The 27,362-nt window shown below is 35.8% G+C and overlaps 1 long non-coding RNA gene across 7 annotated transcripts in view; it reads left to right on the plus strand.

Annotated features, from left to right (window-relative positions):
- LOC107314326 (uncharacterized) overlaps nucleotides 1-27,362 on the plus strand; it is a 97,594-nt gene that overhangs the window by 11,918 nt on the left and 58,314 nt on the right. For 5 of the 7 annotated variants that reach the window (XR_001555338.3, XR_014947016.1, XR_014947019.1 and 2 more), the window contains exon 1: nucleotides 6,085-6,335. The exons of the other annotated variants lie outside the window; for them this stretch is intronic. This is a non-coding gene — a long non-coding RNA (uncharacterized LOC107314326). Of the gene's footprint in view, nucleotides 1-6,084; nucleotides 6,336-27,362 lie in introns of those variants that run through there. 7 annotated transcript variants of the gene reach the window in all.

Raw genomic sequence — 27,362 nt, forward strand, 5'->3', positions numbered from 1 at the left:
AATGCTTTATGTTTCTTCATATATCCTGGTGCGTTTAACTGGTGCACGTTCATGTCTTGAATTATGAATATGCATTAAATGTTAGGAATCCTAGAGCAAGGATCGACCTTTCCTGCTTGTTTCCTAAGTTATTACTGATATTGGTGATGTGCAATGACGTACTCCTGATATGCTCAGAAAAAGGAAGTTTCCTTCTAGAGATTTGGTCAAAGTACAACAGTTGCTCTGAAAGTAATGCATCCTGTTTTTATTTTGTTGGCCCGTGATGTCAGAGGTAGATGTTGGTGGTGTGGCAGTAAAGACTGAGCCTTACGTCAATATTCCATTGCATTTTTTATTGCTGTGTGACAGTTCATAGCAGAGGGACAGTCTGACAAAATTGTGTCTGACATAGGATGCCGGTGAAGCAAAGGTGTGTCACTGAATCTCTCCATAAGGGAAAAATGGCACCCACTGACATTCATCAACTCTTGCTGAATGTTTATGGAAGCTAAGCAGTGGGTGTGAATGCAGTGAAGCAGTGTGTACTGTGTTTCAGCAATGACGGCAGGGGCATGAAAGTCAAGCCATGTTCCAGATGGCAGTGCAGATTTTTGCAAGTATGGCATGCAGGCTCTTGTTCCTTACTGACAAAAAAGCGAAGCCAATGGTGGTGGCTATGTCGAAAAAATATATTTGTAGCTGAGAATTTGCTCTATCAAATAGTGTTATTGTCCTCTTTGTTTCAGTTGTAGCTTCCATGAAAATAAATAAGAGATAGTACTTTCAGTTCAATCCTCATAAATTGGTGCTTTCAGGACAGCCTGAGGATGTGAAATTTCAACCCCAAAAAGGAAATTATGATCAAACTTGATGTTTGAAAATCTTTCATGGTATGAAAGGGGTTCTTTATTGCCCTAATGGAAGGGAAGAAGGCAAGAATGATATACAGAATGTGTTTAGAAAATTGATTTGGGAAGTCTCTGCTTTTTCATAGATTTTTGGCTCTAACCTACATCCGAAACATCCAAAAGAAGAATCGGTCGTTATAGAGAAACATAAACAAATGTAAAAATGTCCTAAATGCCAAAAAGTGGTATTACAAGGGAGGGATTTTAGTTGGTTTATTCTGGTAACAGGGCTGAAATCAGTAGGAGTTTTTCTATTAATTTCTGTGACACAGGGACTACGTCATTAAGGACTCCTACGAGCATATTTTAAAACATTTGTGTTGAATGTTAAAATCAAGATATAAAGCTCTACAAATAGTAACTGTCGACTCAGAAGAATGAATATGTCCTAGCGAGACATTTCATACCATGTGTGAAGCTACCTATTTGTGGCAGATTTGTCGTTACACTCAGACAAATGGTGGTAATAGCCAAATGTAAGAATAATGACTAATACAAAAATCTGAAGTGAGCATCCTCTAGTTCTTCCATATGGCTATGAACATGATTAAACTCTTTCCAGAAATCTCCAAACTATGTTAATTTTTCTGTGACTTACGCTGAAGTACAAAATGGTGTACAAAACAACAACGTCAAAAGCCACAACCTTTTGAAAAGGTTATGTGGAGAATCATATTTTTTTTTCTTTTTTTTTTTTTTTTACCTAATCTAGGAAATCAAGTCAGATGAAATGAAGAAAAGCAATGCAAATCTTTATTGTTTTTTTTTTTTTAATGTATAATAGATGAATTTAAGATGTGTGATTTCTGAAAATGTGAGTTTTGTAGATTTTAGTGTTACAGTAAGAAATCTCAATGACATCTTCATAAAATCTAAGTTATCTGCATAAGGGAGATGGATTGTGTCAAAGAACTTTAATTTAGAACTGAGTTAATTTTTTGTTTGAGAGCTCATTTCTTTCCCTCTCATAGAAATCACACGCGATCTTTGAAGTAACAGAAAAGTAATGGGTGGCTGGGAGATTATTAGAATACTGAAGTTGCTTTCTTGGCACACATGTTTCATTAGGAACTGCTTAGGTCTCAGTCAATAAACAAATTTTGGTTATACTTAGTGCTTTCATTTTTTTATATTCTACTCCAGTCTCCTCAAGGCAAGGCAGGTCGGAAGTACATGGCTGAGGAAGAAGGACCTTACACAATCATGAACTTTCTTATCTTGGAATAAAACAAGGGCTTTAAAGTTCAAATCAGTTGATCTGAAAACAGGTGTCTTGCAGATGTGTAACACTAAGTATTTTTACCATTGTAGTAATTTCGTTTCTAGAAATCTTTTTAATGTCCGTGGAATAACTGTGAGAAAGTAATTGCTTACAGTTTTCTCTTTTTATTTGTAAGATTATACATTGGTACTTTTGATGGATGTAATTTTTAGGTAATATTCTGTCAAGTATGTATGGTAAATTATGAAGGTTGGCAGGAGAAAATGTTAAATTGACATTTATTTTTGTCTGGCACTAAAGGGTATAATTTCAAGAGAATGTCATGTAAACAGAAGGAAAGATCAAAGGGAGGATTTTTTTTTTTTCTTTTAATAGGTAAAGTAGAGTAAATATCTTAGTAAATCTTAATAGACTTATGGAACTCTCTGGTGCTTCTAAAGTTAAGCCACTCAAGAAAATCTCAAATGATATAGAATTTTTTTGTAGCTTAGAGTAGCAGTCCTTATAGCTGCTAATCCTGTAGTTTGTATGTTATCTGGATCATGTGATAATACTCCAGTAGCATTTATTACAGATTCTTAGGTGTGGGTTGTAACAGTGTGTAGGCTAACCTAGGAGGGGGCAGAGAAGACATTTTCTCCCACTTTTCATCCCAGCCTTTGTACGTAAGCTAACACCTGGCCTTGGTGTCTTGGCAACACTAGTGTGTGATCTTTGCTAGTATTGTACTAGTTGAGTACAGGATTAGCGAAAATAGCTATAGAAAAATTGCCATGCACTGAGTTCCGTTGTATATCAGTCAAAAGAATGCTATAATCAAGCAGGATGCAAGAGCTCTGTGTACTGCTTCTTCCACATTCAGAAATGCTATCCCTTGAGGCCTCAGTATCTGAGACCCTTAACTCTTATGACCTCAACTGTATGCTTTGTCCTATAGATTCCTAGGCTTACAGCTACGTGTACCTTTGAGAAATTGCTTGCTTCCTGTTTCCACTGTCATAACCCCTTCCCCTTCACTGAAGTTTTTCATAATATGCCTTGCTGCTTTCCTGCCTGTCCTGTATGGTACCACATACTACAAATTCTCACTGTTAGTGGTCTAATCCTAAACCATAAATGAATAATTCTTCAAGTTAATGTGGTCACATATCCTTCATTCTGGTTGGAAAATCAACTCTGTAATACATAAAACCTTCTGTAACACTGACTTTATTTTTCCAGCTGAGGATTCATTCTGCTTCTAGGAATGGTTGAGAATACCTCTCACATTGTTAAAATAGATACTTTAAAGCTACAATATAATGATGCTACAAGGCCTTTTGCAGGTGAAGACCTAAATGTTTTGTGAAGTTTCAGAGACATTTTGGCTTAAAATTTTCACTTGCTTGAATTTCCCCACCTTTTCGTTAGTGCTTTCCTTTTGGAAGCCTTTCTAGAAACCACTATGAGCAAGAAAAAAGTGTAAGGAAAAAGCCCCAAACCAAACGTCTTTATTTCATGCTTTAGTTAATTTACTTTGTTTAAAATGTTAGCACTCAACCTGACTCAACTGAAATAATAATGAATTATCTCAGCACTATTACTATGTATCCAGTTAAAATCTGATTTTTTATTTTTTTTAGTGTTGTCAGCACATGATTGTAAATCAAGTTTATAGGTGGTTAAATATGTAGCTCTAGAGAATGTTTTGCTTTACTTTTCCATCTACAAAAATTAAAACTCTATAAAAACTCAAATGAAAGTACAGAACTGTAAAATTCCAAAATATACATCTTTTTATGAACTTTACTCGGGATTTAAGAACGTAGTTTAAAATTGTTCTATGAAGATAGATTTCCAGTGTAAATAGGAGGTTGGAGTATCTAGAGAGAAGGACTTGCATGTGCATCAAGAAGTGGAAGCTCTTCTTGTAGTGGGAGGCAAAAGGGTAGACTGAACACAGTTAATTACCTCATTTCCCCCTATAAGGTAGGGAAATATTTATACTTATTTTTCTGAAGAAAATGAACAAATAGCCATGACATATTCTCCCTGATGCGGGGGGGGGGGGGGGGGGGGCAAAGTAGGGGAGAGGGGCTACTGGGGGAGGCAGTAGTAAAACTTGCATGATACAGAACTCTGAAATAAGCTGGAAGATGAATGGCTTTGGTCTTAATACTGCAGAGTTGTATACACGCTTTACCTGATTGAGCAGGGTTTGTTAAATTTTGCCATAATGCTCATAATGCAGCGATGTACCTTCTGCAGTTAGACTGGCACTGTGCTGCACTGTTTGAACTGATCTCTAGTTCACTGCATAAATGACTTGCTTTCAAAACAGTGTGGTCAAGCTGGGAACTGAACTGCTCCTCTGGTCTTTACTCAGATTGCTAGATTAAATGACATATGGTCAAAAACCCGTTAGTCAATGGGATAAATGAACACATTGCCTTCTTCAAACGTTTGGCTGAGCCAGTGTCTGACTTGTGCTCATCCAAGGAAATGTCAAAATGGATGACTTGTGAGCTGATAGATTGCAGGATGAGTTATGAAAGTGTTTTAATACACAAAAGTAAACGTCTACTATCTAGAACTTTTCAGGCAGAGAGAAAGGAAACACATGCTCTCAATGACCTTAATAAATATCATCCACTCTATTTGTATTCATTTCTCTTTTCCTTTTGAATCTTTTTCTATGGAATTGTGGAAACTGTTTCTTTAGTGCTTAAACAGTTGTGAAGTTTACAGCTATTTCAATTCAGTCTTAACTTCTGTTTGAGTAACTGGCAAGTGGATCAATATGATGTTAGCTTCTCTAATGAGATAAGACCTGTAGAACTAGATAAAATTAGAAACCTTTTTCTTGCTGCTTCTCTTTTCAATTTCTTATCTACCCCAGGATATCAGAAATTCTTCTATACTATGATAATGTTCTTCCAGCAAAAAACAAAAGTTTTTGTATTGTTATCTTCCATCTCTAATTTGTTCTTAGGTAAGAATATTAATTTATATGCTGAGTAATTTTCAGGGCTGGTTGTCTTCCTCTGCTATTGTCGTATGTATCAGTTGTTAGCAATCGATTTTCTTTAACCTTTGTGCACCAGTTGTTACTGTATGTGAATTCATTTTTTTTGTTTTATGGCCTTCTTTTCTGACACCACCTGATATTTATATTACTTGATGGAACTTGGTCCTAAAAGTTGCCTGATTGCTCCTATTTTTTTAAATTTTTTTTATTTTTTTCTATTTTATGAATGTTGAGCATTTTAGCAGAACAACGCAATTAGGAAAAACGTTCCTCTTTGAACTGTTTCACTAATTTAGATGTCATTAAATAAGGGCTTATTTTTTAAACAAAAGCCTTCATATTATTGCTATTACTAGTCTATTGGAGCAGAAATTAATTTAGTAGCACATGTTACCATATGAATGCTTTTTTGTTTTGTAAGAAACACACCCTTTGGCTGAAAGATCAAGTTGCTAAGATTATTATGATCCTGATTCCTTCTCTACCGTTAATTTTCAGCAGTAAATATAACTTCAAATGCTGAAGGTATGTTTTAATTCTGATCACAGTCTAGCAAATAGGAAGAAGAAATAATTCATGTAAACTGGCGTCATTCATCGAACTTTAAAAATCAAACAGCAACAACAACAATGAAAAAACACCCCTCAATCTTGTTGAACCTTGTAGAACATGTATTTCTTTTAGTTATGTCACAGCTTTTGGAATCTGTGAAAAAGGCTGTTACCAGCTGATTGTCCTTTCTGAGGGACTGACTAAAAAGAGTAAGAAAGGCTAACGACAGGTTACCTTGCATTCCAGAAATTGATCTGTTGCTTAGTTTTCTTATTCCTGCACGCCAGGAAATTCTTGAAGTTCTTTTCTTATGATAAGTGAACATAGTCATCGTAGCTTTCTTATGCCTGTTTAGCCTTTGCAAGAAATACTTCATGAGGAAGTATGTAAATATTTTGACTGGTTGTGCCTTTATTTTCAGAGTGCGTTGCAGATGACACATGAATGTATTAGGATGAAGCTGTGGCAGCAGAGGCAGGCCTACTGTAGGCATAGTAAGGCTAATAGCACTGTGGAAGAGATATTTTTCAGACCTTATTTATAATATCAGGAGAGACGTATGAAGTAACAACTTTTTTTTTTTTTTCTCAAATCTGGAGGGATGGCTTCTACTTTTATTTCTCCTTCTTAGCAGTAGATTTGTTTCCTGAAGTAGTGAAGGCTGGTAAGTGTAAGAACTTGCTGAGGGAGAAACATACGTATGGGTTTGAAGAAAGTTCCCAAGATGTATATGGGTTAAACAAATTAATGTGTGCTCATGAATGTTAAGTAGTATACAAAGGATAAGGAGTTGGTAGCATGTGCACATCACTATATTTGATAATCTTATTTATCTACAACTCAGTTCTCATGCAGTGTTTACTTCAATATTCATATCTTCTAACCAGGGAAGCTGTATCCTTTCTCTTCAGTCACTTGTAGATTCAGACTTACTGTTTTATATTTTGTTATATAAGCTTTTATTTAATACCCATTTTTCTTAGCATTGGTATTAGAACTTTCAGTCATAAAATGTCTGAGTTCTTGTGGTTAGTTGCCCTGCTGTTTAAACCTTTGCAGCTTATTTTTAATCAAATTACAGTTATCTTTATATTTGTTCATGTGAAGAAGGGAGGGAACAGGAAAAAAACCAACTACAGTGCTATCAAATCTCCTTGTATATGTAATTTTATGTAATAAAATAATTGTCCTGTTACCTTTTGGGCTGTGGAATTAATTGATTTAACATTTAAGCTTCTATGGTTTTCTAGACTTTGGGTTATTTTTGTAATTTCCTTCTGAACCCTTAGCAGCTTGTCATAATCTTGTCTGACTCATGGTAAAATGCATCAGTAAAAGCCTTGTTAGTGCCAGATGTTTCCATTAAGTCATTACCCCACTCCTACTTGATGTTTCCTAGATTTTACGTCTCGGGTCCACCTTAGCCCACTTACAAGACTGCGTTTAGAACATGCTTATTTCTATTGGATTCTTTGCATTATATCTGAACGTCTTGATAGTATTTTTCCCTTCTGTCCCTTAGACTTGGAAACAGAGTAGGCTACTGAAGTAAAATGTTACTCCTGGTAACTTAGGAGAACACTTAAGCATATGTTTAGTTTTCTTTTGGCACAAAAGAGATTTGCATGCACTGTTAAACTGCATGCTTAAATATTGTTCTGAGTACATAGTAACTGCTGTGCTGAATTTTCAGATCAACTGATTTTCATGATAATGTTGTGATACGGCAATAAATGATTAATGTAAGGGGATTAAAATTTCACAAAGATTCCTCTCCTGTGCATCCTCCAAATATTCATGTGAATCTTAAATATGCTCTTGAATTGTCTACATTTAAAACCTTATTGTTTAACTTCCTTAGGTGTTGAAAGCACTAGTTAGTTGTCTGGCAAATTTTAATGGAGGAGCAGGAAAAGGCATTTGTCTCTGCAGCAGACACTATGTGACACTTCATCTAATATTCTCTTCATGTACTATCAAGCAAATTCACACCCTGTGTTATTGATCATGACCTCAGTGAGCATTCCTTACATTATTTCTCAGTTTTTGTCGTAGTCTCTTTGTGGTGTTTGCATATGCATCTATAAAATAGCACATGCTTGTAAATATGTTTTTCTCTATTTTGAGAAAAAATACAGGAATGCTTAGGTTTGCAGTGACCCGATTTCCTCACTTTTATTTGAGTACTTCAGGGTATTCAAAACTCTGTTTTCAGTGCAGCCTGGCCCAAGGAAAGGCCTTTGTTTCAGATGTGGTCTCTATCTAGAACTGCATTGGCTATTCAGGAGATAGTTGGTTTGGTTTTTGAATTATTATTTTCTTAGTGTGTTTACTTAGCTCTTAGTTTTATTGAACAGAGAAAGAGTATGAGCTGTACAGACCATTTGTGACATAGATATAATACTTATCTAATTAATACTTATAATACAGTATCTTATCAATATTTACAATAATTCTTTGAAAGGAAATAGAAATACTAATTTATGCTTAAGCAAATTATCTGTGGGCTGTAAGAGGAACCTCTGTGTTGAGTTATTGTGTTCTTGTGCTGTGCAGCAGGGAGAGAGTCTGGATGAGGGAGGTGCGTTCAGTTTAGACTATCCTGCCTGTGTAAGAGTTTTTCATTTCACAGATCTGTGGTCGTAGTGAGATAAGTGAATATGTGGATAAGTGATCTTTTTTTTTTTTTTTTTTTTTTTGCGGTGAGCATGCATTTCAACTGTTTGCGGTCTAGGAGGCAAGAATCGTTTTTCTTTTCTTTTGAAGCTGGCAAGCAAGCACCCTGAATATTCCGCTTATTCAGATTAGATGCTTGTTTAATTTTGTTCTCTTTTTATTTTCCTATAGAAGTGATTACTTTGTTGTGGTTTTGTTATTTTATAAAGCGCTGCTTTCATAAAAAGCTGCTGTGAGTGGTTTGAGGGATGTGAAGAAAATGCATCATTGAGCCATCGTTAATTTTTTTCCGTTTAAACATAATTTTCTTGTGTGGAAACAGAAGCTTGTAAATTCTAAACACATATTGCATGTATGTGGTATGTGTGTATGTAAGCAGAGTTTCTGAGGTTGACTTGTCCTGTAGAAGCATTTCCACGTAACTTAATGTGGAAATAACTTAACAGGACACGAAAACTGCAATGGGTAAAAATCCAGAAAGCTAAAGAAACAATTAGTGATTGCCTCTGAGAGAACTGAATATGCAGCACTGAAGCTAAGCAGCAGTCTCTTCTCTGTGGTTTCAGAGCTTGTATTCTATTCCATTCTGGGATAAGCAAGATGTTATAAATACTGACCAATTCATCTTTCTGTTGAAGTATTTCCAGTAATGAGAGAATTCTCCGTTGTCTTCAGAGTTTCTTGCATAGTTAGCAATGCTAGTGATTAAAAATGTCAACTTAAGATTCATCTAGTTCCAAGTTACAGTTATTGGTGTTTCTGAAAAGAGATAGAAGTACTCCCTTTTATTACATTACTAATTCCCATGTAGCCAGTTAATGCATGAGATGAAACCACCTCTTAACATTTTCTTTGGTAATACAGATGTAAGTCCTGGAACCTCTCTCTAAGGAATGGTTACCAATCTGATCGGTCTCATGGATCTTTTCCAAACTTCTCATTTCCTCAGTATTTCTTTCATCAGAAAACTAAGGCAAAACACAATCTTTTGGGCTGTATTCTTATAGCTGTCATTGGATATTATCTTCCCTGCTTATTCAGAATTCTAGTTTGGGCATCTTTAGCTCCTGTTAGTAGTGATTTTGATCGCAGCTGTATTTTGTAGTTGGTTATATTAATGATTGACTACCCAAAACTATTTCAACGGTTACATCCCATGATAATTTCCTGATTTAAATTTTACAGCTGGATGAGAGATCTTCCTTAAGCCTGGTGAACCAAATACCAATATCTCTGTTAATTGGTTTTCTTTATGAACTGCTTCCTAAAGCATTCTTTCACTTTTGAGCTTTGTTGCTGCTGATTGTTTCTTTTATTTTTTCCAATAAATTGCTAAAATATCAGAGAACACATAGGCATCAACAGAGGGGTGGCAGTGGGGAGAGGGTGGGGGTTGTCCCCCCACTCTGCTCTGCTGTTGTGAGGTTCCATCTGAAGTACTGTGTCCAGGCCTGCAACCCCCAGTGCGGGAAGGATGCAGAGCTATTGGAGCAGGTACAGAGGAGGACCACAAGGATTATCAGAGGACTGTAGCACTTCTCCTGTTAAGACAGTTTGAGTAAGTAGGGCTTGTTTAGCTTGGAGAAGAGAAGGCTGTGGGGAGACCTCACTGTGGCCTTCCAGTACTTAAAAGGTGCTTGCAGGCAGGAGCGTGACTGACTTTTTGCTTAGTGTGACAGGGCAAGGGGGGATGTCTTTAAACTGAAGGAGGAGAAACTGAGGTTATATGTAAAGAAATTTTTTTAATCAAAGGATAGTTAGGCACTGGAATAGGTTGCCTGGAGACCTTGCCCGTGACAGGAGGTTGGAACTAGATAATCTTTCAGTTCTCCTCCAGCCTAAGCCATCCTGTGAAAGACACTATACCAGATCTTAACATATACCCAGGAAAGGTTCTAAAATGCAAGTAAAACTTTTGGTTATTGCTTTACAAGTTGTCTATCAATAAGGAAAATGCCCAGTCTTGCGTGTAATTGTCACGAATGATCCCATGTGGCACATTCATGTCCGAATTGGCATAAGCAAGACCAGTGTTTACCCTGCTCTCTCAAAGTTTAATGCTGGAGCTTAAAAGAAATCTGCTTACAAGCCATAAATGTGCTTTAAAGACATTGTAAATTTAGATGTCTACAGATATTTATGACTGTTAAATACTTCTATTTTTGTCTTTTTTTTTTTTCTCAGTACTGTTTACATTGGAATGTTCTGTGAAATTTGGATAATAGAGCAGCATATACTGAAACACATAAATAGAACCCAAGCCCTCTTATACGTGCTACAAGTTAAATGAAGAATATTTTTCTTCTCTTGCTTATTAGAGTCTGGCTTAAGAGTGAGAACATGCTATTCTATCTTTTGACATGAAATACTAATGTAGGTGCAAAATGACAAGCTTATTACTTTCAGGGATACCCATACATGATAATGAATTGCTTGTCTGTATCTGAATTTAAAAAGATAAAAATATGTGGTGCGTGTATATATAATTGCCTTGTTACTTGAACAAGGCAAGTGCTGTTGTGCTTAGGGAATTGCTTAGTTAAACTTGAAACTATCATAAATCTAAAAGTGAACTCCAGGGCTATTTTTTAGGAATGATATGTAATGTGTTCTACGTTATCTAAATGAAAGTGTTTTTCTATGTATGTTGACTTAGCATGCTTTAAGGGAGATTTAATTATTTAGGGTGTGGGATTGTGGTTTTCTAGGACTATTATGTAGCTTTTTTTCCTAGCACCTGGGGGAGGTGGAGATGGATAAAGCATCCAACATATCATGTGAGGTAATGAAACACCAGGCCTCTTCTAACAGCACCTGGGGCTTTTTTACATTCCATCAAAGTGTACATTCAATGAGCAACAGATGTAGATTCTATTATCAAACAGGATGCTGATTTAGACTGAATGCTTGTGTAAAAGTTTATTGTTTCAGGGGCATTTTTCCTGGTCTGTTATGTACCTTATTTTTATATTGGTAGTGGATAACTGGACTTTTGTACCTTTTCACCTTACAAGTTCATTTATGGTAACCTTGTTTGTTTTTTTTCCTGAAAACACTTCCTCACCCCATCCCCCAACATTTCAAAAATATCCCAGTGTTAAAGAGCTTGTAGAATGCATACTAAATTTTCATTTGAGGAGCTTTCTTGAATTCCATGGCGCAAAAAAAAAAAAAAGAAAGAAAAAAAAAAAGCCTGAATTAAATAATGAAATGTCTCTTGAGAAGTTAAAATTTATATAGTTGTGTAGTATCTGTAGTCTAGTTTCAGGTGTCCAAGTAGAGAGAATTGTTAGAAAACACTGAAGAAAAGGTTTTTATAGCTTTTTATTTCCATGGAAACTGAATCAAATGTTGTATCTTTCTGTTGCCTTTAATTATACTGTTTCTTTCCCCTTTCTACCTGATTTTCATTATGATCCTGTGAGATCCTGTGGCAAATTCATATGCAATTAAGAGCGTATAATAAATGTCTGCAAACAGATACAAGTGCTCTTTTTGCTTCCAAGGTTACCAGTGAGTTAACTGTGGCAATTCCAGATGCAGCTACACAGAATGCACCAGCTTCATTTTATTTCATTCCATCTCCAAATGCACTTGGCAAGTGCTTGACTGCTTGCCCAAAGAAACTGCCACCAAAAGGGGTGGTGTGTAGAGCATGGTAAGGCACACCATCACACTCTGACCTAGAAAATCTATGAGGAAATGTGTTCTCAGGAGAAAATTCCTGAGAAAGATAAAAACTTCCACTGTAAAACAAAGAACCAGTTTATAAGTTCAACTGTAAAGTTGTGGAAGAGCAACATGGGATAGAAAGTGGAAACTGAGTGTAATACAGATGATTGTGTTATAACTGAAAGTTCTAACTATCTGGCTTCTGAGATGATACAAGAGGGTAGCTCAGGCAATGAAGGGATACCTAGAGGTGTATCTGGAAGTAGAACTGATAGAAGTGCTTTCTGGAGTAGCCAGGGAACTGTGGATAAATCACAAAAATCACTTTGCTTTGTTGTCTTGCTGTTGTGAACCTTAAAAAGAAGTTATCCTAGATAAGACTGATTTCTGCATGGGATCTTAAGTTAAGCATCTGCATGGTGACAGTATAAAACTTGGGATAAAACACACTATCAGCTGTTACAAGCAATAAATAAAGAATGTCACTTATGAAAAGGTGAAGAAAAAAAATGTAGGGAAAGGGAGAAACCATTTACTCACCTATAGGACAGAAATACATGTTCCAAGGGATCCTGATTGTGCCAAAGTGGCTTGAGCTCTTGTCCCTCAAAAGGAATTAATGTATCATTGAGGTTAGTCATTGTTAAATAAGTTGAAGAAAGTTACTAATCTTAAAGTGTTTCTGTATAATGATTTGATGGTGTGTATGTTTTGTTAAGAACAGAGGTGTTTGTGGCTGAGACATTTGAGCCAAAGAGCACTAACACCCTGCATTCCCAGGGTGCGGTGACTAATACTTCAGTGAGATCTCAGAGTTCTCTTTATAGATCAGGTGCTAATGTACACTGACATTCCAACTTGTGGTGCTGAAAATTAATACCAATATGGTGGGCTAAAGCAAGTATAGTGTGTATGTGTGTGTATATATATATATACATATATATATATATATATATATATATATATATAAAGCTTTTCTGCCAGTGTTCCTTGGGAATCACTCCCTTTTAACCTCTAAAATCAAATTCTCTCTGAAATCAACTTTTCTTTTGCCTGGGACATCACATTATCTAGCCACTTCTTTGTCCTTGCTTTTAGGTTTTCTAATCTATTAAAGATATAATCCAACATCTGAGATGCATATGTATTTTGTATGTTATGTCATTCATTTCTTCTCATGTACTTAAGTTCTTTAGGTCTCCCCCCCCACCCCTGCTTTTTTTTAATTCCCCTGTTTATTTGAAGTTTGGGAGGATTTTCCCTTGTAATGACATTTTGGAGTGCAGTGTTGCTATGACTTCAATTATTCACAGAAAAGCTTAGCTAGAAGTAGATCAGTGACATATTTATTACTAATTTATTTTCTTTTCTTTTAGTGTTCCATAAATATTCTTTATAAATCCACATGTGGTTTCTAGTTCTGATGTCTGTTAGATGGTTAATGATATATTGTGTTTCTACTGTAAGATTATACAAGTCATGTTTTCCATCAACAGACTACTACGAAATCAGGGTTTATGAATTCTGCAAATATGAGAATTAAAGAAATTTGATTTGTGTTGCATATGGGTATGCATGTAATTCTGTGTAATTATTTTGATGATTTTATTGGTATCGCAGCCCATGTCCTAATCTCCCTGCTCCCCCCATGCTCTTTAATAACAGAACGCTAAGCACTGTAAGGAGATGTGAAGATAATTGTGTACAAATGAATGTAATTTCAATTTATTTGCAATATACTATACTATTCTTTCTGTCAGCTTGCATGTCTTCTGTGAAAATGATAAATGACTGAATGATGGCATGTGTCAATAGTCATGATCTATTGATTTGTCTAGTCAAATAGTACTAGCTGAAAACAAGGACACCAGAATGCTAATAGTTAGGTAATATACTTTCACAAGTAGTATTTTCCTGTTTTAAGCATATTAAAATGTTATTTACAGCCAGTAGGGCTTTAAATCTAGCAAATTAGTGCAGAAATTGAAGTACAAGGTGATTGCAAATGACACAAATATTTTTAGCCTCTTTAAGCTGGCTTATTATGTATTGCAAGTGTTCTCAGGTTCACTCATTGTCTTTTATCTAGTTCAGCATATGTTGTTCATAAACATATCGTAAATTCATGAACTTGTAAACATCTCAGGGAGTGAAGCTTCCAGTTCTATTGGCTTTTTACCATACTGTGCTGTTTTCAGAGTTTATCTCGAGAATCAGACACAAGAAATTTACATAATCAAAATAATGTTCTGATGCTCATTGAATTGCTGATTATTCAGGCACTTGTGTGTACTGTGGAGCTGTTACAGATTCCTCCCATGGTCAGCACAAAACCTTTTGTTGAGGTATTAAATTTCCATCACTTGTACTTCATTAAAGCAATGCTGGGATTGTTCAGTTTGGAGAAGAGGAAGCTTTGAGAGACCTTATTGCTCTATGTGACTGCCGGAAAGGAGGTTGTGGTGAGGTGGGGGTAGGCCTCTTCTCCTGTGTAATTAGTGATAGGACTAGAAGGGATGGCTTCAGGGTGCACCAGGGGAGCTTCAGGTTGGATATTGGAAAAACGTTTTTCCCCAAAAGAGTGGTGAGGCACTGCCATGGGATGAGCAGGGTGGTGGAGCTGCTGTCCGTGGAGGTGTTCAAAAATTGTTTAGATGTAGTATGAAGGGACGTGGCTTAGTCCCTTAGGGCAGTATTGATGGTAAGTGGACAACTGGACTAGGTAAACTTGATATTTTCCAACCTTGATGATTCTGTGATTCTGTGCTTTTTATTAGTATGCTTGTCTTGTAAAACAAACCAAACAAAAAAGTCAAAGGGAGGAGGGATAAAAAACAGTCATTTGTGTGTAAAATTAATGCAATCCTTTTACTTAGCTACAAGTGGAACACGTGCACTTTAGTAGCCTAACATTCCATACTTTTGTATATGAATAATTCAGTAACACACATTTATTAAACACAGGTTTTTTGCTTCCAGTTCTACTGGCCTTGTGCCATACTATGCTGTTTTCAAAGAAGTTTATCTTGAGGAAAAAGCCACAAGAAATTTACATAATCAAAACAAAGAGATGCTCTGATGCGCATTGGCTTGCTGGTAATTGTTCAGACACTTGTAGCATCAGCAGTGGAGCTGCTCCAGATTCCTTGTCACAAAACCTCTTATTGAGGTGCTGACTTCCTGCACTTGTACCTATTTAAAACAATGCGCCTGGGGGATTTTTTGTTTTTAACAATATGAATCCAGTAAATGTGGTTTTGATTTCACTGACAGTGGCTTTAATCATTGTGCCCAGCTAAAGGCGATAGACCTTGGTTTTACCTCTCTTCTGTCAGTTTTAGAGAAGGTGTGCCTGTTTGTCCCATTTTCCTCTCTTATTGTGGTTGAAGATTAAAAGAATTGTACAGAAAGAAATGAAGTTGCTCAGGTTAACAAAGTTAGCGAAGAAAAAAAGGTTTCTTTCCACACATGCATTGTAATATTGTCTCCACATTTTACAGATACATCACATAAAAGAATTGCTGCTGAGATACTTGAACCAATACGTTGCATTCTAACTGATCAAAACCACCGCCTATGCTGGCAAATTACTACAGTTTTAAAGAAAGGTTAAATAAAATCAAAGCATTTCTCTATTATGCATAGAGTTACTTGCAGTCTATGTGGTATTTTTCTAGACATAACATTGTGCTGTTCTTAAGAATAAGTACATAGGTAGAAACTGAGATTTAACAGCTGTCCTTTTGGATTTGTTTCCTTACTTACATCCTTTTATTTGTTGTTTTGTTTTTCACTAATAAAGAGACAAATAGAGTGAATATATAAAGGAAAAAAAAAAAAGTAAAAAGCCAGTTTGACATGTTCTACTCCAGGTGAACTTTATGTATTTAATGCTTCATAACTTCTTTCCTTCAGGGTGCTGACTTACTGGCTTTTGCCTTTGAAACAAACTTATTTGCAAACACCTGTTCTAAGGCAATATTTGTCTATATTTATTTATATATTTACATTTTGCAAATCTCTATTAAATTCCTGTCACACATTTAAGGATCTTTTTTACTCTTTTATCTGCCTTCCTTAACTTAATGACCTCTAACAATCATAACATTCATTGACCTCACCTGTGGATAAGGGAGAAATTTATAGTGCCTGTGTTTAGAGCCAAAATGCTCTTATTGTTTTCTTTCAGGAGTCACATAATAGCAATTCCATGTACTTGTCAAGGTTTGCAACTAAGTATAAGGCAATGTTTCTGTTGTTAGCTGTCACTGTTGTAACCTGCACAGCAAAATTACTGTTAGGATTACATCAGGACTTTTGTTATGTTGTTTTCCCATGACCATTATTTTTCTTTCCCCCTAGCAAAGATCAGCTGAGCCAGCTTGTACGTTGTATGAAGGGTGACAAGTAGAGCAGCAGTTAAGCAATGTGAGGATAGATTTTTCTACTACATTGTGAATAGGAAGCAAGAGCTGTGGATGTTTTTATGGGGGGAAAGCTAGGTGTACAGTTTGAGCAGTGTATGATTAGATAGTAAACGTAATCAAAAGCAGGAGTTTCAGCCTCTTTTGCCATACCACTACCATTCATCTCTGATGTCACGGGCCTGCATAATGAAACAGGAGGCAATACATTCAGAGCAGCCGTTGTATTTTAAAGTAGGGGTGTCCAGCCCTCAATGTCAAAATGCTGTTGCTTTCTTCTTACGCGTACTCGCTTCTGTCAAAACATCAATGTTGAGTCTGAAGTGCCAATTGAGTCTCCTCTTTTTGTATTGCTCTTTATAATAACATAACTGATACCAATAGATCAATCGTTCAGAATGGAATCAACGCCTATTCCTCTTTTTCTAAGCTATTTAGTCATATATAAATAACTTAAGCAGCTTATTCATTATTTCTAGAGCTATTATTCTTGGCAATGGTCTGCACTTGGTAACAAATAATAGATCTACATTAAATCACTTTGCTTTTTTCATATAATAGCTCTTGGTGCCAAAACACTTCCCTCAACCCCCTTCCTCCCTTGCAAGTGTTGATTTCATGTTCCTTAATGTTGACACATTCATCTCATGAAATTTTATCTACCTTCCATATATTTTTCAAGAATATTTCATTTTTTGTTTTTCCTCAAATTAATATGGACCTGCACCTTTAAAACCTCCTTGCATCCATTTATATGTAACAGTCTAATGCAGGCTCTCAAAGAGCTGTAAATATGGTGTGCCCCATTCACTGTCTGCTTCAACCTTTCATGGGAGAGGAGTCACTGTGACTGCTATAGATGCCTCATTCTGCTGAGCATAAATTAGGCCATGTAGCATTGCAGTATGAAAGCCTTAAAGGCGAATATACTCTTGGACTATCCCAAAGACTTCATTATCATGGCTATTGAGCTTGCACTTCTGATTTCTTGACGCTGATAATTATCCAAAGCACTAGGGTTCTAAGGCTCATCTGTGGATATTAATGTAGACAAATCTATTGCAAATGTATTTAAGATGCATACAGCATGTGAAAATTTTGGAAAGTGATACTAAATATAGAAGCAGGCATCTTGTGTGCTTGTTATAATCTAGGTGCATATCTTATATTAGGTATCCTACTTACTGATCCTTCTGCATAATTCTTAGAAACATCCAGGTAATTTCAGTGTTCCCTTATTTTCCTTCAAGTGATACTGTCAGTTCAAAGAGGACACCTCTGCCTTGACTATAAACTCCTTCAGGTGTTTCCAGGTCAGGGCATGTCATGGAAAGCCACATGTTGGCATTGTCAGCTGCAAAAGAAAAGGCAGCTTTTTCTTCCTCCCAAATTTATTAACCTATTTCTGTGCTGGGGGAATATGCTCTCCAACACAATCTTTGTATGTGTAATAGCGCCATCTAGTGAGTTTTGTCCTCACTCTGACAAAGAATTACAGCAGATTCGGTTGAATTGCTTTTCACTGTCTTCACTGTTAATCCGTTCGCTATTAAGCTACTTGGAAACTTCAGTACTTACTGCATGTTATTGTATTTTCATCAACATTTTTCCATTTTCATTGTTGTACTTTTTTTTTTAAGGCACTTTTGATCCATCTTTGAAACAAACTCTGTTTTACCTCACCTCTCAGTGCTTCATTACTTAGTAAAAGAGCAAATTCCATCAGTGTGGTGCTGTTTTGCTAAAAGCTGAGCCAGTCCAAGTTTTAAGAAAATATCTATTTTGAACTTTGTTTCTTTCCTATTTCAAAAAGAAATAAGCAAATTGCTCTAATAAGATGACTTTAATGTAGAAAATTAAAGAAACTGCAGAGCAGATAATAAGAAAACTGTGAAGAAAAAAGCACAATCAATGCATTCAAACATGCAGTAACCAGCAGGTGTATTGCTGAGCAAATAGCCATCATAAATAGGCTGATCCACATTGATGATGTAATCTCCCCAGAAGTGTGGCTGTTGAAATTAAACATAGAACAAATGAACAAAACCCCTCAAAAACCTACAGCTATGTTATAATATTAATTGTGGTGGTTTCTATTTACCTAAGCATGTGTTAGTTGAATTCTGCAATCAAAGGGCTACAATTATAATCAGTATTGTTTATGTCATATGCTGAGTACATACCTACTTGTGTACCGATCACATAGTGCAGGAGATTCCTTGTTCACATTTTGCACTTTCAACTGTATGTTGAAATAGAGAAAACTAAAAATTAGATTTAGGAGCACCTTGTTATATATATATATTATATATATATATATATATATATATATATATATATATATATATATATATATATATATATATATATATATTCCTGAAAAGAAAAAAAAGCTTTTGTTTTTAATTAAAATGAAATTGCTTAGTTTGGCAAGTGTGTAGGGGAAGGTTATGTTGTGGCTGCTTAATGAGGAGATAAAATGCATGGGTGTTCTATAAGTGTAATGAAAAGGGTGTGAAGTTGTTTTGCTGGCAATGTCTGACCGTCCCAGTTCCTCAGAAATGGCTGTCACTGGGAGGGTAGGACTGATTCCCACCTAAACTTTTTCCAAAGTTGGTGTGAAAATTAAATCTAAAGCTTTGTGGATTTGGGTGGTGTTTCTTTTTGCAGCTTTGATTATTGTTCAGACCTTCTTCGTATGCTGGCTTCTGAAAAATGGAGAATGTCTTAGGGATGCAGTAGTCTAAATTACAAGAAGGAGATTACGTCTTGTCTCTGCCTACAGGACTAACTGCTAACAATTGCAGATAGGGAATTTGCTTATTTGGAAAGCTTTTCTCAAGTTTGCTTCATTGTGATGTGTAAAAATGGTTTGTTTTTTTTTATGTTTTTTTTTTAATAGTCATTAAAAAAAATAAGGCAGGTAAGTGTAGTAAGTATAGTAAGTTCACTGCTTTCTCTGATGTGCCACTTGTTGGCAATGTTTTATGTTCTTTATGCTGTTTCTCAGTTATTAAAATGATTTTACAGTAAATACTGTGTCAAAGGATGATTTTACAAAGCAAAACAAAGCATGGAGGTGTATGAGGAGTGTTTGCTCTTTAGAAGGAAAACGTGAGGCCAATCGTGTTCATCATGAGGAGTGGTTTGCCATTCTGAAGATACCTAAATGTAAGAACCTCAAATGAGTTAATTTTCTGTGTGTTTTGGTACCAAGAGTCATGGTGACTCAAGTAAGTTTGCGTTGTGATGAGATGAAATAGCCTAAATCAATGGGAAGGAAAAAAATCATGTTAGATTTGATGATTTAGATGAAAGATCAGCCTTTCTTTCTGGTGAGAATTTAACTGCAACTGTCAGCTAAAGGAGTGTGTTAAGGCTCAAATGGTGACTTGTGTCCTTACAAAGCAACAGCATGTGATCGCTACATTTTAGTGTGTATAGAGTTTTGTATTTTTAAGGTTATGAGGTTTTCTTTAGTGTTTTATGAGTACTGTGCTGTGTATTTGGTATTGTTGTGAATGACAAATCAAACTGCATGGTTTTATTAAATGATTGCCATCAGCATTCAGTTTTATAGTGGGCTTTCAGTGATGAAGAATTCTTTGTAAGGAGATACAAAATCAAGCCTGCAGGAGCAAGGAATCTAGAAGACATTGCTGTAGGCAACTGAAAGAGCTTTTGGACTGAACTTACAATGCTCTTCTCCCTGCTGGAAATGTCTTTAAATAGTGATGAGTAAGCTGAAATGATTGGCACTTCCAAATTCATTGCTCTAAGGAAGAGCACACTCTTTTCATCCATTAAATTTTTATTTAGAGAACAAATTAGACGACATTGCTACTTCAAAATAATATTTTAAAACTAAGAAATGATCTGCCAAACTACGTAGTTCTCATGAACTTTTAGTTCTGTTCTTTTTTAAAATAGATTACGTTAGTTTTTTTGGAAGGATTTAAAGTGATTTGACCTCCTAACGTTTTTAGTATTATTTTTTGGTCTTTTCTAGCTGAAGCTTTTTGGCTGTCTGAAGGATTTATTCAAGAAGCTGTTATTAGGTTCTTAATGCTTAAGATTCTTCATGCCCTTCTTTCTGTCAGTATCTAAGTCTTCCAGCCTGAAGAGAACTGTTGTTGGTGGTATTTCAGTAGTCCAGTATTTCAATAATTTCAAATATGTTTTCATATCTCACAACAGGCTGCAAGTTTTGTTCCCATGTGAATAGCATGAAACAGAAGTGGTTGTATTCCTGATGCTCTTGTATACTTAATTTCAGTTTCACAATACAAGTTTGATATTTCACCTCTTATTTTCTTTCTTTCTGTTTTTCATATTAGACATAGATGAAGGAAATAAAACTAGAGTTGAAATGATCACAAGTAGGATTTACGTTTTTTCCTTTTCTTACATAATTCTGTGTGAAGCCAATAGTAGGTTGTAAGTTACTAGTAGGAACTCATCTTTGGGATAAAATAACAATCTCATTATGTGTGTCCTGCAAGTGCATGGATTCTGTCTTGGCCATAACCCTTATAATGCAGGAATTTCTGGAATTGCCAGAAATTTAAGATCCTACATATCCTCTTGAGCTACACTGCTTCTTCAGTGCTTGCTTTATGCTGTTGTAGAGGAGCAAGGTCATGCTTTAACAGAATGGAGACATTAGCAGTTTGAGAGTTAGTACATTTTATTCTTGATATTTCTGTTTTTAAAAGAGTGGGAAGAAACACATCTGAAAAAGTAGGGTAAGTAGTAGAGAATTTAATCAGTATCACTTCTATCTGAAAAAGTAAACCAAGCACCATGTTCATCCAAGTTATACCTCACCACTAGTTCTATTTTATAAATAGAACATCTACTTTCTAGTACTACATTCAGATTTATAAAGAAAATAATTTCAGGTTTTGAGGAATCACATGTGGATTTCTGGCGGTATGGCACTACGTAATAACTTACTTTTGTAGCTTAGTGTTCAAATCTTAAAATTAGATAGGGAGCACTGTAATTTTCTGATTATTGGTGGTCATATTTTGTCCCCGTTAGCTTTTCAAAAATTAATTTTCCCCGTTTGAGAGTCTTGCTCTGTATGTGAGAGGATCAGCATACTAATAGTTTCATAATGCAAAGCACAAAGCTTTTGCACAAATTTAAATAGAAGTGTTAAGGGTTTGGGTTTTTTTTGTTCCTTTCCTCTGAGTATTTGGGAGAAAAGCATCTTTATATGTTAACAAATGAAACACAGTGCAGTGATTGGGGTAAATTTATGAACGTGGATATTCAGAATCCCTTTTAGTTGTGAACTGTATTGGGCTGAGAGTGGTTGAGAACTAAAGCCCTTCTCAAAATAGATCTAAGTTTAGTGGTCAGTGTGACGTTTACAGGAGATTATAAGTGTCGGAGGCACAGGGGGATGTACATATCCAATATAATTTTGAGGTTCTTGCCTGCTAAAGGAGTAATATGTTGTTAAGTGTAATTCACAAGCTTTCTCCTTTCTTGGTCTTAGTTTTAATCTTAAGGAAATCGCTATTCTAGGGAGTATTGTGATGCCAATACTAGTCTGGCTGTAGACAAGATGCATTGAGGAAATACTGTAGATTGGAATTGAGAATGAACTTATAGGCAGGGGAGTTCTAAGTGAAGTTTTAAGGGCTAGCATAAAAAAGCAAGCCCACAAAACACTGTTGTAACAGGCTGTGCCATCTGATTGTTGTCTGATAATCAGCAAGGTTTACCAAGGGCCTATTGTGCCTCCCTGAATTAGAAGGCTGAAAACCATAATGGAGACTGGCTTAATGACTTTTTGCAAATAGATCTGGTCCATCCTTGCTATCTGAAATAATCACCTTCCCTTGTCACTTCCGTGTCCCTGAGAAAAATCTGAGAAAGTGTTTAAAACTAAAAGTGTTAAAATTTCAGTCATTCCCAGTCTGTTTGTGGGTAAGCACTGTAGTAAAGAGGTGGCCAATGGAGATATACTTTTAGTGAAGAAAAATAAAAACCAATTGTATGCTTATTTCTGGTGATTTTAGGATATTGTTTCATTTTGATTAAAATAGGACAGGACATGCATGATTTTCTTGGTATTAAGATGTAACCTGTAGACTTTAGGGCATGTTTTGTTAAAATAAATCTCTGTTATTTTAAGAATCCACAAATTGTGCTGGATGAAGTTTGCTCTCATGGTAATTTTTTTCTAGGCAGCCAAGCCTCTGCTGTTTCTACTGGTAGAACCTTAGGCTATATATATTGAAACAGGAAGCTAACAGGATAAAGATCTTGAAAACCATCTTAAATCTTTGCACATTAAAATTACTATTGATTGTGAGTCACAGTGATGTGACTCATCCTGAAAGTTAGATATGTCCCCAAGATGTTGCTGCGTCAGTGTCTCAGGCCACTCATAATGAAATTGGAATTAGGAATTCTTGATAAGTTTTTTTGATTGATTTTTTTTTTTTTTTTATGATGGGGGTTTTATTATTATTATTTTAACAAAGGTAAAGAAATAAGAGACCCATATATGTGTGGGGTTTTTTCTTTACATTTTTAAATCTGAAGCTGATATTTCAGCAAACAAACCAAATGTTCTTTGGTGCGATGCCATGGTTATATCTCATTCACGCAGAAGTATATGAAAGCTATGCACATAGTTTAGATCCTTCAGCATTATCCATCTTCTAAATTCTAGAGTGATCCCTGTTGTGGATACTTATGAATATTTATCTGAAAAATCTGCCCAGTATTCATCACTCGTCAAAAAACAAATAAAATGTTAGGCATTTATTCATATCCCTGTTCATTGTTGGGGAGCTGGACTAGATGACCTTTAATGGTCCTTTCCAGGTTCTGTGATTACTAGGAGAGGATCTAGAAGCAAATCAGGAAACTCATTTGTGCTGCTGCATAAATATGTTTGAAAAGTTGTTTATTTTGTAAATTAAGTTTTGACTACTTCATGTAATCTCACTAGCTTTGTTTCAAGGAAGGATCTAAGCAGAACTTGGAAGGAAAAGCCTTGAGTGATCAAATGCATGGACTTTCTGTCATATGGTTTATAATAGGGATTAGAATACTGTTCTGCAGTTTGGAGAAGAGATCAGAAGAAGAGGAGAAGATAAAGTGAAATGCAAATAAAGGCACTGACATGCAAAATAAAATGTTTAGTCTGTTAATAATTGCATTGGTAGTGGAGGAAATTTGGCACAATTTATATTTGTAGAAACTATTGCCAAAGGATGTTATAGAGACCAAAAATGTAAAGGGATTATGCAAACTTATGGAGTCTGTATTTGTATACTGAGCATTATGGTGCAGCTATGATTTCCAGGTTATGCAAGTCTGAAAGTTTCTAGATGCATTACACAGAGGAAATCATTATGTACATAGTCTTCAGCTTCTCCAGGAAAGCATTGCTGACTACTCTATGTGAAAGCGGATTAAGCAGGCCTAGATTTACTAAATGTTCATACGCTCTGGGTAGGTGATGATATAATATTCCAAATATTTCTGTTCTGTAGTATTCAGCAAATGTTAACATACTTTAGAGACAACTACACCAGGTTTGCAGAGATTGAAATTGGGCACAGAAAGAATATGGTGAATCCTACCTTTTTATTATGATAACATATCTGGTGTTTCATTACACTGGTTTATTTCCTTCCACTTGATGTTTCTGAGCATTTGCAATTATTTAGGTAAAATGGTACATCACTTCAAAACAATCGCTCTATTTTATTCACATTGTTCAGATCTATTTTATTAGAGACATTGCTAATTTGTTGATACCACTTGAATGCTTCATTTCTTAAGGGAAATGTACTTCTAGAGCCCAAAGCCTCCAAAGACTCGCAAGCAGGAGATGGAAGTGAGTGGGCTGATATTGAGAAAAACACTGTAGAGTGGCATGATATATTGATTTAGAGTATACTATCTCACATTTTAAAGAGTCAAAATTAGCTTAGGAACATGTTTAGAAACCTAACACCCCAACAGATGGAAAGCTTCTTTCCTTCCTTCTCCCCCAAAATTACCTGGCCAAGGCTAAAAGAGTGAGCCAAGGCTAAGAAGGTGTTTTTGGATGATTTTATTTCTATCTGCAAATTATTTTTTACACTTCTCAGAATAGGTTGCAGCTCTCCACAAAGCAGAATGCATCTTCATGGCTTTTCTTATTTTCTCATCAAAAAATAAATAAAAATAAAACAGGAGTTTATTTTAATTACAGTACATACAGCCTGTTATGGTCTAGTGCGTCAAGCATTGCTATTTTGTGCCTGTGCTTAATTCCAGCTTTAGATGGACATACATCATAAGTGTAGACACCTGCCTAGCTTCATTAAGGATAGTAAAAATATCCCATTGTGGGAGGATCATAAGCTGTGTTTTAGTCAGTTTGTGTGTGATCTGTGACAAGAACATACAGTGCTACGTCTTTCTCACTATCTGTATTCTTCTTCGGATGAGGAATACGTGATTCTTTCTGTCTTTGGCCCAGCATGTGCACATGTGCATGCATACAGAGTATCCCAGCAATGCACATAGTAATTTAAAACAATTTTGCAATATTCACACTTTTTACAGAACCAAATAAATTCTACATAAGGATCTAAACATGTATAACTCGCAGACCATCCTATGTCCATGTCATCTTTTTTCTTTGCTCCCACTCTTTCCCCCCACCAAACACTTCTCATCACAGCTCTAAAGTCAAATTACAAGTATTTACTAGCAGACAAACTTGCAGCAAAAGGAGATTGGGCTCCTGACTTCCTTTGGTTTCAAAAGAACATGGGCAAACCTTATATATTTCAATGCAGGGATTTATTTCCTAATATGGCTTTCTTTAAGCTCAATCTTTTCTTTCCTTAAACCTGGTTGATTTTATTATTGTTAAGGTTAGATCAACAGCAAACCACTGTTTACAATAGAGTCATCCCTTTCTCAATAATGTACAAACAGATTGTTAAAGTTGAAAATCATTTCAAAAATAATAACCAAGAAATTGTTCATATTTTCATGTGTTTTAATACTAGTGGACATAAATCCTGTTTGTCCTCAAGCTGCTGTTTAAGGCTGCTCATCAACTTTCATGTGGTCTTGGTCACATAGGCCTTTGTTTCTAGCCCACGTTTCCTCCTACTCAGGATGTTGTTCCTGCTGCTAGAAAAGTCATAGCCCCTACTGATTTCCATGGAACAACACTGAACATCTGAAACAGAATGACGTGGATGCTTGTAAGAATTATATTGGCATAGCAGATGTGATAATTGGGATATACAGCCTCTCAGCATCTCTCTCTTCCACTTGCTTCTTTCTGTATGGGCAGTAGTGTCTTTCCAAAGTGTCATCCATGAAGAGATCTCTTATTCCCAATTGTCCCTGCCAAACTAGAAGTAGCAGTGGATATTTTCATTTCCCAAATATATAGCAGAGACAATACAATTGCTAAATGAAATTCAGTCCTGCTTTTTTTTTTTCTTTTTTTTTTTTTTTACTAGTCTAGATTATAATTTTGAGGACAGTAGCCTTGTGTTTATCTGCAGTATTAGTGGGCTGGTATGCAGCTGTTAGAATTTTGCAGTTCATTACATTAACTGCAGCATTACATGCAGACAGGAGAGCAGATGTTCTCTGCTCAGATACTATGTTGCTGTTGAACCTCTAGAGAACAAATACTGTGGTCAGCAAGGAAGCTTTGTCACGTAGTAGCACTGTGTTGATGGTTTAGGAGTAACAGCCTTGTAATGAGGGCAGTGAACAGGCTTACAGGTCAGATGCATGTTCATGTGTGGAAAGCCAGGGATTTAGGCTTTAAGTATTCTGTTTAGCTGTTGATGGTTGAATTTCGTTTTGATGGTTTTTTCCAGCCTGATTTGTTCTATGATATTGTTCATTGATGGTTAGGTGGACCAGATGACTTTAGAAGTTCCCTTTGAACTCTAAGCTTCTATGATTCTGTGGTTACCAGATAGACTTAACTAACATATGTTGTTCTCTTTTTTTATTTAAGTGAGAATACATAAAGGAAGCCAAGTAAAAAACCCTTCTTAGGAGATATATCCTAAGAAGGCAAGTCATCTGTGAGATACTCTGTTGCAGCACCGCGCAGGTTGGGTCACCTTGTTTGTATGTAACACACTGTTTTATATCTTAGAACGCTGACATAGGTCCTCCTGAGTTATTGAGTGTTCAAGCCATGAAGTGAGGGGAGATTTCCTACAGGTATTTCATCCATTTGGGAACATGGGAAGTATTCCACTTTCTTCTCATTAAATTAGCATCAAAGGTATCCATTTTTCTCCACAATTCTCCTAAATGCTACTTCCTATCATTTCTGGTTGTAGTAACATGTACAACGTTAAACTGAATATGATCTTAAATCCTTGCTGTGTTTATTTACAGATGAACCAACAACATGGTGGACCATGAAAAAATTATTATTTTTAATGAAATCATGTTTCTCAAATAAAATAGAAGTGGAATAATTACCTGCAATCTGTGACTTGGTATTCCTGCCAGTTACACTTTATTTTAATACGTGAAATTCTATGAGAAATGGCAGTGCAGTTATTCTTCTGTATCTCTAGGGAATGGACACACACAATGTAGAAAACCTGTTAGCAACTGAATCTGCTACTAATGACTGCTCTAATACATCTGTTATCAGGTAGAAAAATATATCTTTGGAGCTGTGATACTCAGATATAAGTTTCAGGGATCAAATATGAGAATTATTCTTTTGTTTTGTTTTTTTCCAATAACTGTATTTCCTCAGGAGCGCAAAACATGGTAGGCTCTGTAAATCTCAAAAACATAAAAACAGCAGTACTGAATGAGAGACTTCTCATGTGGCTTAGTTGCCTATTTGACATAGGGAACAGTAATATTGAGGTTTTAACATAGCTCTTCTTTCAGAG

This window comes from Coturnix japonica, chromosome 5 (assembly GCF_054131305.1).
Source record: "Coturnix japonica strain WE chromosome 5, WE-NBRP24, whole genome shotgun sequence".
Taxonomy (NCBI): Eukaryota; Metazoa; Chordata; class Aves; order Galliformes; family Phasianidae; genus Coturnix; species Coturnix japonica.